The sequence below is a fragment of the Pinus tabuliformis genome, chromosome 5_2 (assembly GCF_031772625.1).
Source record: "Pinus tabuliformis cultivar Carrire ecotype Pingquan chromosome 5_2, CPIR1, whole genome shotgun sequence".
Lineage (NCBI taxonomy): Eukaryota > Viridiplantae > Streptophyta > Pinopsida > Pinales > Pinaceae > Pinus > Pinus tabuliformis.
The window spans coordinates 1026650730-1026669404 of record NC_142306.1 but is presented as its reverse complement, the minus strand read 5'-3'; the positions used below and the strand labels follow the sequence as shown (position 1 = coordinate 1026669404).

At 35.8% G+C, this 18675-nt stretch overlaps 1 long non-coding RNA gene across 1 annotated transcript; it reads right to left on the bottom strand.

The window, feature by feature from the left end:
• Positions 1-15570: 15570 nt before the first annotated feature.
• LOC149162744 (uncharacterized) lies at positions 15571-16697 on the bottom strand. Its single transcript, XR_016261576.1, has 2 exons — positions 16220-16697; positions 15571-16106 (listed from the first exon to the last, which is right to left on the bottom strand). It is a non-coding gene; the product is annotated as an uncharacterized LOC149162744 (long non-coding RNA).
• Positions 16698-18675: the final 1978 nt, after the last annotated feature.

Sequence of the window (18675 nt, the reverse complement as noted above, 5' to 3'; positions counted from 1 at the left end):
AAGGACTACCAATCTTGGCATAAATATGTTATTGTTGATCAGTGTTAGGATGTCAAGCAGTTTTACTTCTATGGTTTGTCTATGTCAAAGTGATGTTTAGTTTGGCTTTTTAAAGCCTTTTTCACATGGGTAAATGTGCATTGTAATGTTGAGTCATGCCAAGTGTAAGTCAAGTCTTAATAGTGGATGTAACAATCATAGAGTAGGTAAAGAGTCATGAGGGTAGTTGAATGGTCACAAAGGGGAATGTCAAGGGTCACCCCCCCTTTGCTATAAATAGTCCCTAGTAAACTCATTGTATAGGCTTTTGGTTAGCCAAGCTTCTACTAAGACTATCTTGAAGGAAGCTTGGACAGTATTGTAACGCGCCTTGGCTTCTCCACTGCACGGAGCTAGTACATCTCTTTGGATGAGCAGGCAGATGTGGCTGTAATGTTCCACTGATGGGGCTAGCAGGTTTACATGGATGTATTGTATGATTGGAACTTACACTTTTATATAATAAGAGCCAACACATTTTCATGGATATTTTGTTATTGTAGTTGCACTGCTCCAGTTGCCTTAATGATATATTTTGTTTAACTTACGTATATGTGTATGAACTGATTCACATGCAATTATATGAATCTTATTACAAATGTGTTGTATATGTTGTTAATGTTGTCACCATTCATGTCAACTGCTATATCGAACACAGACAGACCTTTCACATGAACCCTGCTATAACAACCATTGCACTTGTTTGGACTGATCCGTGAGTGATGTACGTGTTATCTGACCATGTACATTGTCACTACCACATCATAGTGGACCACTCTGCCGGAAGCTGTCTATGTCCTTTTGTGTTGTGTGTTTCTAGCCATGTTGGGACTGATCCCTTTCAACCTAGAACTCACCTTCACCCTTATCTCCCCACTTTTGTGTTAGAACCTCTCATACATCTTCCTTGACTTACTATAGTAGTCACACCATTTCTACTAATAGAGTTATCTTACTTTCCTCTGTACAACATCATGGTCAAGGCATTACCTTACGACCCAGTGTTGGGACTCCTACATCAAACAGTCTAAGGTCTAATTGGGACTTCTTACCAGGGCTATCCCCTTGACATGTTGGCGGGTCCAGCACCATCAATAGTAGGACAGGGCATAAGGTACTATAGATGGACTATTATTGGCCCACTATTTTTAAAGATGCTAAGAAATATGCCCAGGCTTGTGATAGCTGCCAAAGGATGGGCCGACCTAGTCAATCTGATGAAGTGCCACTACAGCCACAAATAGTAATAGAACCCTTCGAATGATGGGCAATGTATTTTGTTGGCCAATTTCATCTGCCATCAAACCAAAATGCCTATATACTAGTTGCCACAAATTATGTAATGAAATGGGTAGCAGATTTTCCAAGAGCTACAGAAGAAGTTGTAATTAATTTCCTTTTTGGGTTATTTGTGCGATATGGTTTACCTCGGAAGTGATAACGGATGGATGAGGGCAATTTGTAGGACACAAGATTACAACCACTCTAAGGAACTACCACTATACACATAGAGTCACTTCCCTGTATCACCCGCAGGCGAACAGGTAGGTTGAAAGCACTAATAAGGTCATCGAAGCAATTTTGACCAAAACAATCTCAACACATCAATGGGACTGGGATGATAGACTGCTAAAGGCCTTGTGGGCCTATTGCAAAACTTATAGAAATACTACTGGATATTCTCCATACCAACTTGTATTTGCAAAGAACCTATCTTTCCTATTTAATTTGAAATAAAGACTCTAAGAACAGCTCAGGAAGTGGGATTGGATCTAACAGAAGCCCAAACCAAGCGACTTCAACAAATAAACGAATTGGACGATGCTCAACTAATTTCTCTACAACACACTGCAATTATTCAGCAGCAAAGAGCGAAGTGACACAACAGTCGTATTAAAAAGAATACGTTTAGAAAAGGAGATTGGACACTTCTCTATGACTCCAGATTCCAAGAATTTCCAAGCAAGTTATAGACAAGGTGGCTTGGCCCTTATGAAATTCAAGAAGTACATAAAAATGGTACTCTCACTTTGACTACCATTGTTGGGTCTGGCCATTCTTTCAAGGTGAACGAGCATCGGGTGTGTATTTATCACAAACCACTCACCAAGGAGTCTTTCTATCAACAGGTACATGATGACCCCACCATGAAAATTTTAGTTGCAGGGAGTAATGACTCTGCAACTTTGCTCTCATGAAATTCTATCTTTCTTTAGCTGTAAATAATGTATATATTCCTTTACGGTTGATTGCAATCTCGTTAGGTGTCACCATGTAAATATAAGGATTTATCTTGTCTTTGGGTGTGTTTAATATGTGTTGTTCAATCGATTGAACGATTTTTGTTCAATCAATTGAACGATTATTTTTCAATCAATTGAACAACACTTATGTGTGTATGTTTTTGTTCAATCAATTGAACAATTGTTGTTAAATCAATTGAACAACACTTGTTTTTATGTGTTTTGTTGTTCAATCGATTGAACGATTGTTGTTCAATCAATTGAACAACACTTATTTTTGTGTGCTTTGTTGTCCAATCGATTGAATGATTTTTGTTCAATCAATTGAAAACACTTATTTTTGTGTGTTTTGTTTTTCAATCAATTGAACAACATTTGTTGTCTCTGTTAAATTGATTAAACGATTGTTGTTCAATCAATTGAACAACACTTATTTTTGTGTGTGTTTTATTGTTCAATCAACTGAACAACACTTTTTGTGTTCTGTTGTTCAATCGTTTGAACGATTTCTATTCAATCAATTGAACAACACTTTTTGTGCTTTGTTGTTCAATCGTTTGAACGATTGTTGTTCAATCAATTGAACAACGCTTACTTTTACGTGTTTTGTCATTCAATCGACTAAACTATTGTTGTTCAATCGATTGAATGATTGTTGTTCAATCAATTGAACAACACTTTTTGCGTCTTTTTGTGTTTTGTTGTTCAATCAATTGAACGATTGTTGTTCAATCAATTGAACAACACTTTTTGCGTGTTTTTTTTGTTCAATCAATTGAACAACACATTTTCATGTGTTTTGTTGTTCAATCGATTGAACGATTGTTGTTCAATCAATTGAACAACACTTATTTGTTTGTGTATGTTTTGTTGTTCAATCGATTGAATGATTGTTGTTCAATCAATTGAACAACACTTATTTGTTTGTGTGTATTTTGTTGTTCAATTGTTTGAACAATTGTTGTTCAATCAATTGAACAACACTTTTTGTGTGTTTTGTTGTTCAATCAATTGAACAACACTTTTTGCATGTTTTGTTGTTCAATCGTTTGAAGGATTTCTATTCAATCAATTGAACATCACTATTTTTTTTGAGTGTATGTTGTTCAATCAATTAAATTATTGTTGTTCAATCAATTGAACAGCCCCGATTTTGCTTTTTGTGTGTTTGTTGTTAAATCGGTAGAATGAATAACTGTGATTTATTTTTGTTGTTTTATCGTCGATCGTTTTTTTTTCCATTTTCTTTCTCTTTTATGTTTTGAATAAAAACCATCTGGTTGGATATGTGCCTAAGATAAAGAAAAATAGTAATTTTAACACCATTATGACCTATGAAACCTTTTGATGGTCATCTTTATTCAAAAGCTGACATGGTGCATCTCTATAATGACTGGCTGAATATCTTCCCTTTGGACACATCATAAAATGATTTATTATTCTAATACCATGTTGGTTTATCTTTTACACTTTCAAATGGATAAATCCCTTTGATATGATGATATGGGGGTAAAATCATAACTTTCATTGCCAATTTTTTTTTTACTTCTTACGCCATCCCTGACTCTTAAGGAGTAAATGAGCCTCCCTCTTTTTATAATAAAAGCATCAAAATATAAAAATATGAAAATACAACAAATATTGTTTTAAAGAGGATAGGGGGTCTCAGCATGAGCTAGCCTACCATGATCATAAGGATGTAACGAGTGACATTCCATTATGGCCACCACACCAAGGTAATGACCTTCTTGATAATTAAAACTGTCAGAAGGACAGGGGGTCTCATCACGAGCTAGCCTGATCACTTTGTTATATCTTGGTGAATGGCACTATGATTATCTGGTTACCATGCCAGCATAGTGGTCTCTTTATAGCAAATGAAAAGGGAGAATCATCTAAATACTAAAAAGAGGACTTTGGCTCATTTGTGGGGTTAAAAAGCAACCCTGTCAAGGCTATGAATGCCTGTTGGCAGCAGTGGCTTTTCTTGTGGTATTGAAGTACTATGTGACACTACCAAATGCTCTCTATTCTATTACCACCTATGGATTCATTTCTAAAGGAAAATTTCCATTTGAACAGCATTCCTAAAAGCCAACATGCATGGTAACTTATATCTTATATCCATTATATCATATTGTCCAGTCACTTTAATGCCAGTCATTAATATTTATCGTCGGTCATACGTTTGCCAATTTTCCACCTAAGGTAAAAATATATTGACATAATGGTATAAATCTCTGTTTTATTTTATGGGCATTTCAATTTTATTTTTTTTACGTGTACTGCTTTAATTTCTATTGTCATATATTATGTCGCTTTATTGATTGGTTGCCTACATTTATGATTTACCGACGCTTTATCCTTTATTTCCCATGCTTAACAAGCATGGATTCCCTTTTCTGATTAGAGGGGGGATGGTCTGCGTATGAATAGCATGTGTGACAATTTATGGATAGTTGTGTGATGATTATTAAATTGATTTCCGGTTGAAGGACTACATGATGATTGCGCGTGTGTAATAATTATCAAACCATTTCTGGTTGGAGGAAAGAAGACATCCATTATGGATAGCATGCGAATTGATTATGATCCTACTGAAAATATTGTTGACGAGACAAATGACGTAATTGTCTATGATATTAATTCTCAAAACAACGTCATTTTCCTATCAATAGCTTTAACATTCTTTGTTGTTGTTCCAAACTATGAAAGTGTGAGAGAAGTGCATGCAAGTGAATCAGCCATAGAAAACTAGTAGTCATGGGAGGAAAAGCCATTCAAAATGAACCCACAGTGCTCAGGGTATCAAACCAGGCTTGTGCAATTCTTGAGCATGCCGACTGGCTACAATATTTAACCAAATTACATGGATTTCATGAGGAGATGACACTTGAATTTCTGCAGAATTTGTAGAATGGACACACCATGGTGTGAGGCAGGAACATAACAGTCTTCAAAGTAGTCATAGCTGAAGTCACTGGGCTTCCAGCAGAAGGAACAAGATGGACAGATAAACATGTTCTTTTGCAGGAATTAGTCACAGTATTTTAGGACCCAGATGAGCAATTGGTGCGAAAAGGAAAAGGGGTTCACCCTAGAGCTTTGAGACAGCCATGGAAGGAATTGGAAGCCATTGTGCAGAGGTACATCATGTGCGACAGACGACAGGACATGGTAAAACCTCGCCAACTTAAACTATTAGCTATTTTGAAACAAAAAATTACAGTTAACTTGTCATTTTATTTAAATTTTGTATTTCATGATGTTTCTTGTCGGGTCAGAAAGGAAAATGACCCACATACAGTCATCAGCCATCATGGGTTGATCAAATTAATTATCATTCATGGACTAGCCCAGAAGTGGCTAACCTAGGATAACCATGTGAATCCTACTTTGGCCCCACCTATAGTACAACCCAGCAATGAACAACAAGGGCCAAGAGTGACAGGTCCGAAAAGGACACAGAAAAGGAAGAATCCCTCTTTGGCCTCAGGCCCAGCAAAGCAAGGACACTCTGTGAGGATAAATTCATAGAGACACACCCCAATTCAAATAGATGAGGCAAGGCCATCTCACATACCCCATCCAAGTCCAAAATATGTCTCTCTGCAAGACTATGAGGAAGAGGTTGCCCATGTACTGGAGAATATGGGGATATTTGGTGAAGGAAGGGAGCAATCCGGGAATTCTGAAGGGTAGAATTATGCCCCCAACTAGTCTTCCCCTGATAGTAGTCATGGCCATGATGAAACCCTATCATTTACTGATAATATGGAAGAACATAGGGAATCAGTTCATTCTATGAAAAATCCACTTGAAGCAGAAGCTCATGCTCAGGAACCCATTAGGGAAGGAAATAAAGCAGAAGATACTGGTCCAACAGAACCCCCAGCTAAGGAAAACCCTATAGAAGAAACCCTAGAAGGTGAAAATCAACCAAGGAGCACCATTTTTATGAAGTCCCCAGAGGATGAGGCCCATCTTGAAGAAGACCCTGAAAACGATAATTTCTCAGGAGACACCATTCCATTGGGGTCTCCTGAGAGGGAAGCTCATGAAGATAGAGACCTGGAAGGTGAAAATCCATCAGGAGACATGGTCCCATTAGAACCCCATCTTGATGTTGACACAATTCCACTTGAACATGAACCTGAAGTAAATACAGTCGTACCACCGCCGGTCAGAAGCCTCACAACAAAGAAAACATACAAGGATAGACTCAGGAATATGCTTAAAAAGTATAGTAAGCAAAAGAAAATCGTTAAGCAACTGAGACAGTGGTTGAAGGAAGCAGTCAAGGTCAGGAAATTGAAAGAAGAATTGGATACCACAGGGACCCAAACTGAACATTGCTCTAGGGAAGATGTTGAAACCCAAACTGAGACCTTTTTGGTTTATTCAAAAGAAACCAAAATAGAGCCATGTCTTTTAGAAGACAGTGAAATGCAAACAAAATATCCTTGTGTTTGTCCACAGGAAACCCAAACGGACTTCCCTACTATTGATGTTGTCGTTCAAACTGATACTGAAGAAAACACCCAAGTTGATTGTTGCATGATTTGAGAAGAAGTCAAGGTTGTTGTTTAGACTGACCCTATGGAAACACAGGACGATGAGGTCCAGATAGACGAGACATCTCCCAACATTCCCCTGGTAAGGGAAGCGTCATTATGAGATTATAGAATGAACTAGTTAAGACTCAGCAGGAATTGACTCGACATAAAGAGGAAGTAGTGCCCCTGCGAGTACACCAAGAGTTACGAAAGAAATTTGAGGCACTCACAATCACAGAGGATGAGACTTTTTCTAATTACAAGGATGAACAAAAGAAATTCGAAAAAGCACAGGTCAAGTTGTAGAAAGCTAAAGAGCAATTGGAGACTGTTTTCTCTCTTTATTCAGATGCCTTGTCATGTCGAGCTCCTACCACCAACTATGCATTGTTCCTACTAGAAAGATACCTCTTATTGAAGGTCAAAGCTGTTAAAGCTAGCAAGTCAGTGGAAATTAAGACAACCCCAGACTTTGTCAAGTGTTTTAGAGAGAAGAATGAATAGGTACAACTCCTCTTGTGTGAATTGTACATGCATAATTTCTTTTTAGAAGATGACTTAGACAACAATCCTGGCCCCTTCATAGGGGATATCCAATTCCAAGCTTTTCTTTCCTTTGCCACTAACCAGATCAAATGGGCTAAAGCCCATAATACTTTTAGAAAGCGAGAATATGGCATAGACTTATGGGTTAGGGGAGAACCTACAAAACCCTGTACCTCTCTGTCCAGCACAAACAGTTCATGAAACAAATGGGTGTTGTGGGCCAATTAGGACCGCTACACATAGACATCATATAGGAAGGGAAGGAGTACTTCTAGGAAATCAAAGAAGAAGCTTTATCTGCAGCCAAATAGAGATGGGAAGCCTCCAGCAATAATATCAGGAACAGAGAGCCATTTGGATTCAGGAATTTCAAAGTTTCCTCCACTCACTTACACAAATACAACAACATGGTCTTGAGCATGGGCCCTGAGTGGATAGGGTGCCGATATAGAAGTCCAATTATCTGGTATCCTCCATATGGGTACCGCAGTGATTATAACTTGTTAGACCAACAAGTGAACCAGGCTTTTGCAGTGCTCAAAAAGAAAAACGGTTTCAGGCTGTATAAGGAGGAAGTATATCCTACCTATTCCTTAACTCAACTACACCTTAACCATTTGATTTCATGAGGACATGCAATAAGGTAAGCAAGGGAGTATGTTGGGCCGAGGAGAAGGTATGTTTTATCCTCATAAATAACCTAATTAAGCATTTGTTTTCACATGTGTATCTTCGTTTTATGGATAAAAATAGAGGAAACAACAATAGAATCTGGGTAAAATCGATTAGTAACAAATTAGATAAATCTGGGCAAAGAAAACTGACTTTCACTATCTCTATATGTAGGGACACAGATTGGACAATTGTTGTTGAATCGACAAAACAACAACAACCAATAAAGGAAAAAAGATAGTGCCTAGAGCATGGAAGACAGTGGAAGACCAGGAGGACCAATGCTATTTTATGATGAAATTAGATCAATTGTTGCGAAATCCTCAAGATCCCCTGACCCTAAGGATTCACTTCTATCTATTTACTTTTCCAAATGTTATATAAAGTCGTAAGGTGAACTGAACAACTAGTTTAGGAATTCGCAGATTGTAACTATTCTTTTTGGACATATAATACTTTCATCTTGGTGATGTTGTAAATCTATTATTGATTTTAATGAAGAAGACTACGTTTAATTCATAGTCATATTCTGAATATCTAACAATAGGGACTTCTGGAGACTTTGGGCCCAGACAATAGAAGATCTACTACTTCAATTATGTTATAATCATTTCTATTTATTATTGTTAGTTTGCAAAGTTAGTATCATTCTAATTATTGTGAGGATTGATGATTGTGATTTGCATTTGTTGTTTAGTCAAGATTCTAGATTTAGCTGTGTGATTATATATGTGTGATGCTCTTTATTGAATTTGTTATGTTAATTCCATATTTTTGTTCATTCTAAGGTAACGCTATCATAGATTTCAAAGCTAGAGTGATTTCTTTCCATGAGATGTTTATATGGTTATTTGTTGTTCAATTGTCATAGCTTTCATTCATGTTAAATGAGTTAGTTTCAATACCAGTTAGATTGTCAAGTGTGATTCTTTCTATTCGCATTCTGATTCAGTTGCTTTCAGAATAGATTAAGTAGCTTTGAAAGTGTGTTATGAATTCCTTTCAGAAGTGTTTGGATTGAATTTAGAGAAATAGACATTAGCAATTGCAATGATTCCAACATAAATTGACCTCTGAATTCACTGCATATATAGTGCTGACACTCTTGAAATAAAAAGACTTGCCCTGGGTTGATAATTAATGTAGGTATTAAGATTGCTTGTAATAAGACATCTTAGTGCACCAGGACAAGGCTCACAGAGCTGTAATTTACTTGATCAACAATGAGTAGATAAAGTTTTCATGTTATCTAATCACAGAAAAGGTAACATGGCGATACACTAAAGGTGAATACACCCTTAACGCCATCTTTGTAGTTGAATTATGTATCCACGGTGACCATCTAAATTGGTGAAATTTTTTATTCAATGAGCTCTTATTTGCCTGTGAAGACGTATACAAGCGAGGAAGTTACTTTATTTATCGGTACTTGGTTGTGGATATCTCCATGATGAATATGTGCACTCCTGAAGGTTGCATTTTGGCTGAGATTTTGGATGGTGAGGTTGTATCCCTTTCTTTTTCTCCTTGGAAAGCTTGGTTTGATTCTATAAATATCTCTTTCAACAAGACGACCTTTGGATCCTAGTATAGAAAATTGATTGATGCAACTCAAACCATTAGGATTCCTCAATCCATATTGGATAAGCATGTGTACCATATGTGGTTCAGGATTGACCAAACCCATTCTTATGTTTACCAAAAGGTCATCGACAAGCATACATTCTAGATGCGAGCACTGCCATTTTATGTGATTGAGGAAGTATTTCATAGAGAAGTCATGTCTTGGCATGGTATTCATGGCATGGAGACTCCTATAGTTGTTCAATATTCTCTATAGGGATTAACACCACAAGGTTTTTCTTTGTTGGTGATTCATTATCTTAGAAATGTTTAGTTTCACTTGGTTCTGATCTTCAACCCTTAGCCAAGAGGCTATTGATGGGTAAAATTAATTACTTAATAAATAAATAAATAAACTAATCACCTAGACATTAATTATCATCTCGAGGAGCGTCTTTTTATTTTAAGGAAATTGGAAAAATATATGCATAACAAATACCAACAGCTAACATTGTTTCTATATGATTGTGTTTTATACTATCAAGCTCATTCAACAAGAAATAAAATGTAAGACTTGAACAATAAAACTAAATTGAAAAGAAGAAAGTAAATGACAGGAAAAACAATTATGCTAATCACACAACTTGAATCATTGCTAAATGAAACCACACATTGCTAAATTGGAAATTTAATCTATTGTACCCAACATAATTCAAATGCTAATCTAGATAAGTAAACTAAATGAAATCTAGAAATTGGATAAAATAACAAATCTGGAAAATGCAGCAAACAACAGAATGCTTTGAATAGAAGGAAATTTACTTTAAAGAACAATGATTGAAATTCAAAGAAACAAGCACATAATTAAACTACTTTAGATGCTCAAGGAAGCACCTCGTCTAAGGCAGTGGACCCAACTACCCAAGACTCAGTTTCACCTTGAGAAATAACTCAGATCAGATTGAAGATAACAGATGTAGAACTCAATGGATAACTTCCTTGATTAAAATATATGAGAGAAATAATTACATAAAATTGAAATTTTTAGCTTTGCCTCCAATTCAACAATTGTTCATATCCCATCTCTCATCTCTTATCTCTTCTCCTACATCCTATCTAATAATTGTCCATCTCCTATCTCTTGATTATCCCTCCATTATTCCCTTCTCTTTGATCTCTATTTTCATTTAAATACACAAAGAACAAAGGGGAGTTACAAAAAGGTTGATTACAAAATGATTTCCATTACAATTTTGGATTGATTACATAATCTCAATAAACAAGATCAGACCTAAAAGATATTCCCATCATGATTCAGTTGGAACAAGTCGAATCTGGTATTGCAATTGGGAGAATTTGGAAAACGGCCGCAACAGCAAATCTAAGAAAATCACCTTCATAGAACCTTGTGTTTTTCTCAATCCAAGCCGAATTTTGGAAAACTAATCATTACAAAACTGACTTGGTCCGTTCTGCACAAAATCCATATCTCAGATTTTTCAGATTCGTCTTCATTTGCCCGAAACATCCAATTCAAAACTGTCACTTCTTATCCCAGCGAATTTCTGAGTTGGAATATTTGATTATGAGATGGAAATCAAATTTGCAATCTAGAAAAGATCTTGGAGGCTAAAATCATGAGTGATGATATAACAAATTCATTAATAGACCATCGTTGGAAAAATAATGCATAATAATCTTCAATATATTAAAAATAAAGGAGAAAAAATAGTATTTATGCATAAGAGCATAAATAATTGTAAAATGGAATTATATGATAACTAATGATAAATGATGTGATAAAGAATGGTAGAAATGGATGAAATAGATGTTAAAAGTGATAATAATAATGACAAATTAGTGGCCCAACAGTTATGCACTTGTTTATCTTTCTCCCATTCCACTATTTCTATTGTCGAGTCCTAGTAAGTACACTCACCATGACCTCATCCATTCCTCACGTTATTCTTTTTCAAGGTAAAACTTTTAAGCCTAGGGTTCTTCCTTTGGCTTCTATGGTCTCTTTATTGTTTACACAACATATTACTTCTACTATCAACCATGTTGTTTCTATGCCCTTTGATATCTCTACTATAGACTTCGCTTTTACTTTTTCTTTAGAGTCATTAGCTACGATTATGTCAAAGCACTCTTCACCACTTATAGATCCTTCCACCATAGTGCATATTCCTGATGAAAAATATGTAGATCTTGTTCAACCTACCCTTGTTATTGAAGAACACATTGTTCGTCCGCTCCCTACATCTACCCTGCATAGTCCCCGTTCTTAGCCACAATCAGTTGTACCCTCTGATACCATCTCTAATGTTCCATCTCATCACTCTAATCTGTAAGATACCATAGAAAGAATGCAAGACCTCGAACTCATAGATGATGTAGAGACAACTTATCATCCAAAGTATGGGCAAGAGATAGAGAAAGCCCCTAAAATAGTAAATTCGCAAAATCTTCAACCTCATCTAGTATCACAGTCAGGAACAAGTAACAACATTTCTCCTTTGGAAATGTTTTCCTTTGTTCAGGGCCCGAGTCAATGTAAGGAAGTTTTGCACCTATGCACTCAAACTTTAGATATTTCTCCTCTAGTCCCACCTTAAGTGCTTGCGAAAGTTTCAGAGACCTCACCACAAACTCACTCTGAGAAATCTATTACAAGTGGACAACCATTATATTCCAAGTTACCACCAATTGATAATTTATCTATGGAAGAAGCACTAGTCCTCTCAACATTATTTCAGTTCGTCGGGGAATCAATAGTTTATATAGAGGATCGTTTAGTTATTGCATATATAAAGTATCATGATCTTAATTTTTCATATAAACAACAACACTAGCAACTCCTTCAAGATTTGGAGGATCGAGATCAATTACATGCACAAAAAGACCAACTTCAGCAATAGGTTGAGGATATCAATACTAAACTTCAACAGATGTGGCCAGGAATTACAGAACATGATTCTAATACACCAGAGTATATTTCCTCTTATGAGCCAATGTAGTGCCTCGAATTCATTTAGAGTGCTTACATGGAGCTAATTGCTACAAATAGATATTTGCACCATGTTTTTTTTGAGTTGCACATCAATGTTTTTAATCCTGCAAAATAGTACAGTCAACAATTTGAACAAATTGTAAAGCAAGGGTATTCCCTTAGATAAATTCTTCAAAAACAAACTAAGGATTCCCGTGAAATCTTTTTCCAAGTGCAGGAATGGCAGCAATTGCTTACTAAGTGCAACCAACCGCTTTCTAAGCTACGAGAGAAAAGTAAAAAGTTAATGGATTAATCCCTTAACGTTGCTAATCTTGCATAACAACAATAGCTTCTTGATCAAAATGAAGAGGTTGATAATCATATACTTTGTCTAGAAGAAGAATCGCATAAGGCCAAAACTATTAATTGGGATCTTAGGCTGACAACTCAAGAAAATTATTTGTAGTTTGTAAGCTTAATCTTGATGCAGATGCGCAATGGCAAGCCATAATCGCAACATGCCCTAAAAATCCAAATGCAGAGAAAAATTAGAAATTATGTGATAAATCCTCTACTTTAACCAGAGCATGAAAAGAGCATGAAAAGATAAATTAGACATGTACAGTTGTTTCCGCCACACAATTATGGATACTCCAGAGTTGGGTCCTTCAATCGAAGAAGAAGCATCTGCATAAGCACAGGAAAGATATGTAATAGCCAAGAAATCACAAGGAGAATTAAGCACACAAAAAAAGGATTTAGTTGAGGATGAGTCAATGGACTATGGTCATGACCTCTTGGTTCCTTCATCTTTGTGATCAATTTTGGTGAAAAACAATAGCAAAAGAATAGGATGTGTAAGCTGGAAAATACATGGTTAATCTGGCGGGAAAGCGGCACCAGAAAATAAGAAAGTGGAAAGTAAATGATTAGGCCGTTACATTGGAACTTTTCAAATATATGGAATAAGGATCAAGTCACTAAGGTTGAAGGGATCAAGCAAATGTGGAACAAGCAGATAGAGATCTCATCAAGTTGGTTAAAGCAGACCATATCAAGAGAGTGCAAACAAGATTTAAGAGGTTGAAGATTATATATAGGTGCAAAGATCAAGCTGCAAGAGAGAGATCAGAACAAGGCCGAAATGCTACTGGAATTAGGACTCAAAGTCCGCAAATGTATTTCCTTGTAATATTGTTATAGTTTGGAGTCTATAATGGGAGCTCTAGAAGAATTTTTGAGCATATGCCTATGCCTCTTTACGGACATGTAATTGTAACATTGATCCATCCAGAATATATACATATATGAAGGAGATTATTGTGGGGATATACATCTTTGTCTATGAATGAATGTGATTGTAAATGTGTTCCCACTTTAAAAAATTTAAGATCTCATATTAAATCATGTGTGAGGCATATGTTTACTTCTTGTGCAAGTATTATTTAGTATATTTGTGAATGTTAATGGGCCTAATATATATTTTATCTAAGGAACTTAACTTTGTCACCATCTAAAACCTGTAACACCCCTAGTTATTGCAAATATTTGGTTATTTACAGTCATTTATTTTTACTACCTGAGACTTGGTAACTTGAGGGCTTAACAGGAAATCCTAATGAAACTTAAATTATTTTTAAAAATTTATTTTTGTTATTTTTAAAAGAAATAAAAATATTAACAAATCTTGAATTCACGGGAGAAGACCCAAAATGAGAATTCAAGCACCAGACAGTTAGAGACAGGTACACCCTCTCTTTCTCCCTAGAGATAAAACTTCTTAGTGGAAACAAAAGATTCCAAGGATAGCAAGAAGGGAAAAGGTTGGAGGTATTTGTGAAGAGGATGAAGATCAGAACTGAGGTAGGATGTTGCAATTAAGGTGCTTTAGATCTGGACTATGAGCTAGAGGATACTTTGATTTAAATTTGTATGTTATTGGTTGGACGAGAGGTCTTGTTGCCAAGAAAGAGACCCTAGTGGTCACTCTCTATCTATTGTTCCAGAAGCTTAAAGGCTCGAGGAGATATTTGGATGTGGTTGTCGATCTCGGAGTTGGTAGGAGAGGTTTTCTCCCAATTGAATTTTTAGGTTTTCTAATCTTGTTGATATACGTATATATAGATTTCCTTCTTGTATTTGAGAATGAGTCTTTCTAGAGCACGAATTGAATTTTCATTATGTAGTAGATAGAAAATATGTTAAAATGATGAATGAGTACATGAACTATTCTTTATTCTCTAAAATGCATTAGTAAGGAAACTATTGTTAAATTATGACGCCAAACTTTCTGGTATGTGTTATAAAAAGAAAATTGTGGAAACCCTATAGGAGAGTTTAACCAAAAAAATATTACAATAGGTTAGGAGGCCATATGGAACCCTTAAGAGACAGTTGGGAATTAAAAACCTACACCTCACGGGATTAAGGACTCCAACGATGTCAAAAAGTGTCACACTTTTAGAAGATGCAAACGAGGAATCGAAGGGGCTAAGGTAGAATAACCTAGCCACTGAGGAAAATAATATATATATATATATATAATGGAGCCTGGTGAAAAGGTTTGTCTATCCTTGTCTCGGCTGATAGAATGAGGAACAAATGTAAAAAAAAATAAAAATTTTATGAAGGTCAGTTTGGGAAACAGTTTAGTTCCCTTGCTAAGCTGGCCTAAAGCCAGCAACCAGGAGCAGTTCTGGAACCAGAAACTGATCGTTTAGAGTTAGGTTCATGTCGTGAGAGTAACATATATGCCTGGTAGAGGCCTTAAATAAATAAATAAAATGTATTGTAACACGTTTAATACAAAAGGTGTGGAGAATTTAAATCAGTAAATTATCACTATAAACATAAAGAATCCATAAGCACATTATATAAATAACAATACTGGAAATAACCAATTTTGAGAGCCACATACAGCAGAACAATAATCATAAAGGAAGTTCTTGGCACCCGGTCGTAGTAACTAATCCTTCATCATATAAGAATTACTTAAATTACAGGGTTACCCGCAAAATTTGGGCTTTTAATATAGGAAATATCTCTTGAATCCTAATTTGGTAAAACAATAATCAACAGAGATTTTCCAAACAGTATCAAAAATTCCTCTTTAAGACCTTACCAAGTCTCTAATTTAACTCTAAAACCTAGGGATACAATAAAGAAAACCCTAGTTCATTGAACAGCTGGGGCCCAACATGCATAATCAGCTAAGTATCTGAGTTAGGTCTTCGATTTAATAGAATGAGGAAAATTAGAAGAAACCTGGAAGAGAAGAAAACACATGTAAGGATGGTATGTCGTATTGATGAGCTATACCAAACATTTGGGCTTGCACTTATAACCACTGTGGAAACCCTCACCTGAATAAGTTCCGGCTATTGCAAGAGGAGATTAAACCCTTACAAGAAAGTGTTACATAACAAAGGTGGGTAAGTGTATTGTGTGTAAAATAAAACGAACTTAATACCTGGAAGGGAATTGATGCATGGACTAGAAGCATTGGGTCGATAAGTCATCAAAAAAAAAATGTAGTTAAAGACTTATATTTTGAAATTATATCCAGTGGTGATTTGTGCACATAAAAAAAAAAACATCAACCTTACCTGAGATCCAGATCCGTTGTGTTTATCCCTAAAAAACCACAGGTCCTATTCACTATCCTCAGAGTCAAACCTATAAGTACCAACAAAATTACTGAATGTTTTCTTGATAAGGTAACAAAAAAATACTGAATTGCCAAAATCAAACGAGCGTTGACTGAAACATATCGGCAGTTGAGTAGTAGAAACCCTTATTTTTCCACAGGTAACCGAACAGGTCCATTCTACAAATGCCGCTCAGAAAATGACCAGTGAGGCAAGGGCAAAAACCAGGTAGTTACCCTTATCACATCACAAGCCATAGTAATTGCTTGATCTGAACCCTAGCAGATTAATGGAGCAGGTAACCCCATGTGTTGGATCATCAAAACCCTCAAGAAATTTCCATGACATCAGTCGGAACAAAGTTTTCGAGGCACTTAATGATATAACTATATAGTTAATGATAGGGATACCTCTTTAATTAACAAATTGTAACAGATGTTACAAGTACCTAGGTGTGTGTAGAGCCTTCGCTTAGGTGTTAATAAATCCTTGTATTAAACCTTGGGGTAAGCTACTTAAGCAAGGAAACATACTAAAAATTACCCATATCGTATTATCAATACCACTTCGTAAGCCATGGGGGTGTAACAAATAAAAAATGGGTATCATAATATGATAATATTTTATAATGTTGCACGTGAATGTATAGATTAAAAAAAAAATATATGTCGAGTGTGATGGATGTTACAAATGGTATTAGAGTCATGGTTTCAACATTGTGGCATAATTGGGAAATTGTGAAATAACAAAAGCGATAATGATGCACAGAACAGGTGCAGTATGAGGAGAGGAATTGGAATTACTCCACCAGCAAGACCATCAATGGGATCTAGACCTGTGCCAATTACTGAAACTAGTTTGGAAATGTGGGTTCAGTTGGGAGAAGAATCATACAATCCAAACACTACTTTGCTTAAGATTGTTCAGCAATTGCAAGCTAAAATGATGAATCTAAGAGTTGATAATGAGATTTTAAGGAAAGAACAGGAAATAATTATGAAGATATTATTGGATAGACAGGAGCATATGGAGACAAATTCGAGTCCTAGTAATGAAAATTGGCTTGATATGCACTAGTAGAGGGGGGAAAACCCGAAGTTGAGGGAGGTTGGAATGACAACGAAGAAGGATCTGAGAATGTTTCTAGTGGAAAAGGGATCAAGAGTAAAAAGGTTGAACTACAAGGGCAATTTTAGAAAATTAAACCCCAACATTTGACGAAGAAGCGAAGGAGGCCACCAAGGTCTAGCTAATCAACATGAATAAATATTTTTAGATCTATGAATACGATGATAATCTAAAGGCCAGGTTGTAGATTTACCAATTACAAGGAAAATCCACCTTATGGTTGGAAGAAGTTAAAATTGTCCGAGATTTTGATGAAAAAGAAGTGACTTGGGACAACTTTCAAAAACATTTTAAAGATAAGTATTTAATAGAGAGGTTCTACAATCAACAATAAAGATATTTCCATGAGTTGAGATTAGGACAATGGTAGTTTACATCCTTACTATGGTATGTGCCCTATATCCGTGAAGAGAAAGATAAGGTACAATGTTTTATTAGTAGTTTACCAGTTGTCATGAAAGAAAGGATAGATTTTGATAACCTGAAGACGATGAATGAAGCGATTAGAAAATATAGAATATTCTACCAACAAATGAAACAAAAGGGAAAAAGTGGTCGAAGTTGGCCAAGTAGAAAGGGACAGACAAAAAAACTAAAAATAAATAAATAAATAAAAATAAAATAAAAATAAAAAATAAAAAATAAAAAAAATTAGAACATCAAGAACGCAAAAGTTACTAGTGTTGAGAATGCACATAAAAAGAGTCAAAACAAACATTTAGAAAGGAACCAGCAGTAGATGCAAAATGAAAATCGACAGGTTGAATTTCCAAGCAAAACAGAACCCAATCAAACTCAGAAACCCCTGTTGCAGTGTTGGGGTTGTGGAGATCCCCACTACTACAAACATTGTCCTCGTTTCACTAGAACATAACATACCACTAATATCCAGGAAGAATCTACCATTGGGGAGGTACTGAGAAATATACCAAGGATTAATGATTCTTTGGATGACCATCAAGTTGAATACCAAGCTACGATAATAGAACTCAAAGGTAAAATAGCTAGCCAAGAAGTTTATATTTTAATAGACCCAAGTGTGACACTGACTTATGTAAGTCCATAAATAGTTGAATTATGCCATTTAGAACTTTCTAAATTTAAAAACCCTTAGTTAGTCCAACTGGCTATAGGGGCTAAAAGAAGGGTGACTGGAAAATTTGAACACTTCCCTATTGAAGTAGAAAATAAATAGATTAAGGTAAACTTAAACATGTTAACTTTAGGATCCTATGATGTGTTAATTGGGATGGATTGGTTAGAAGAATATTGGTCTCTAGTGAACT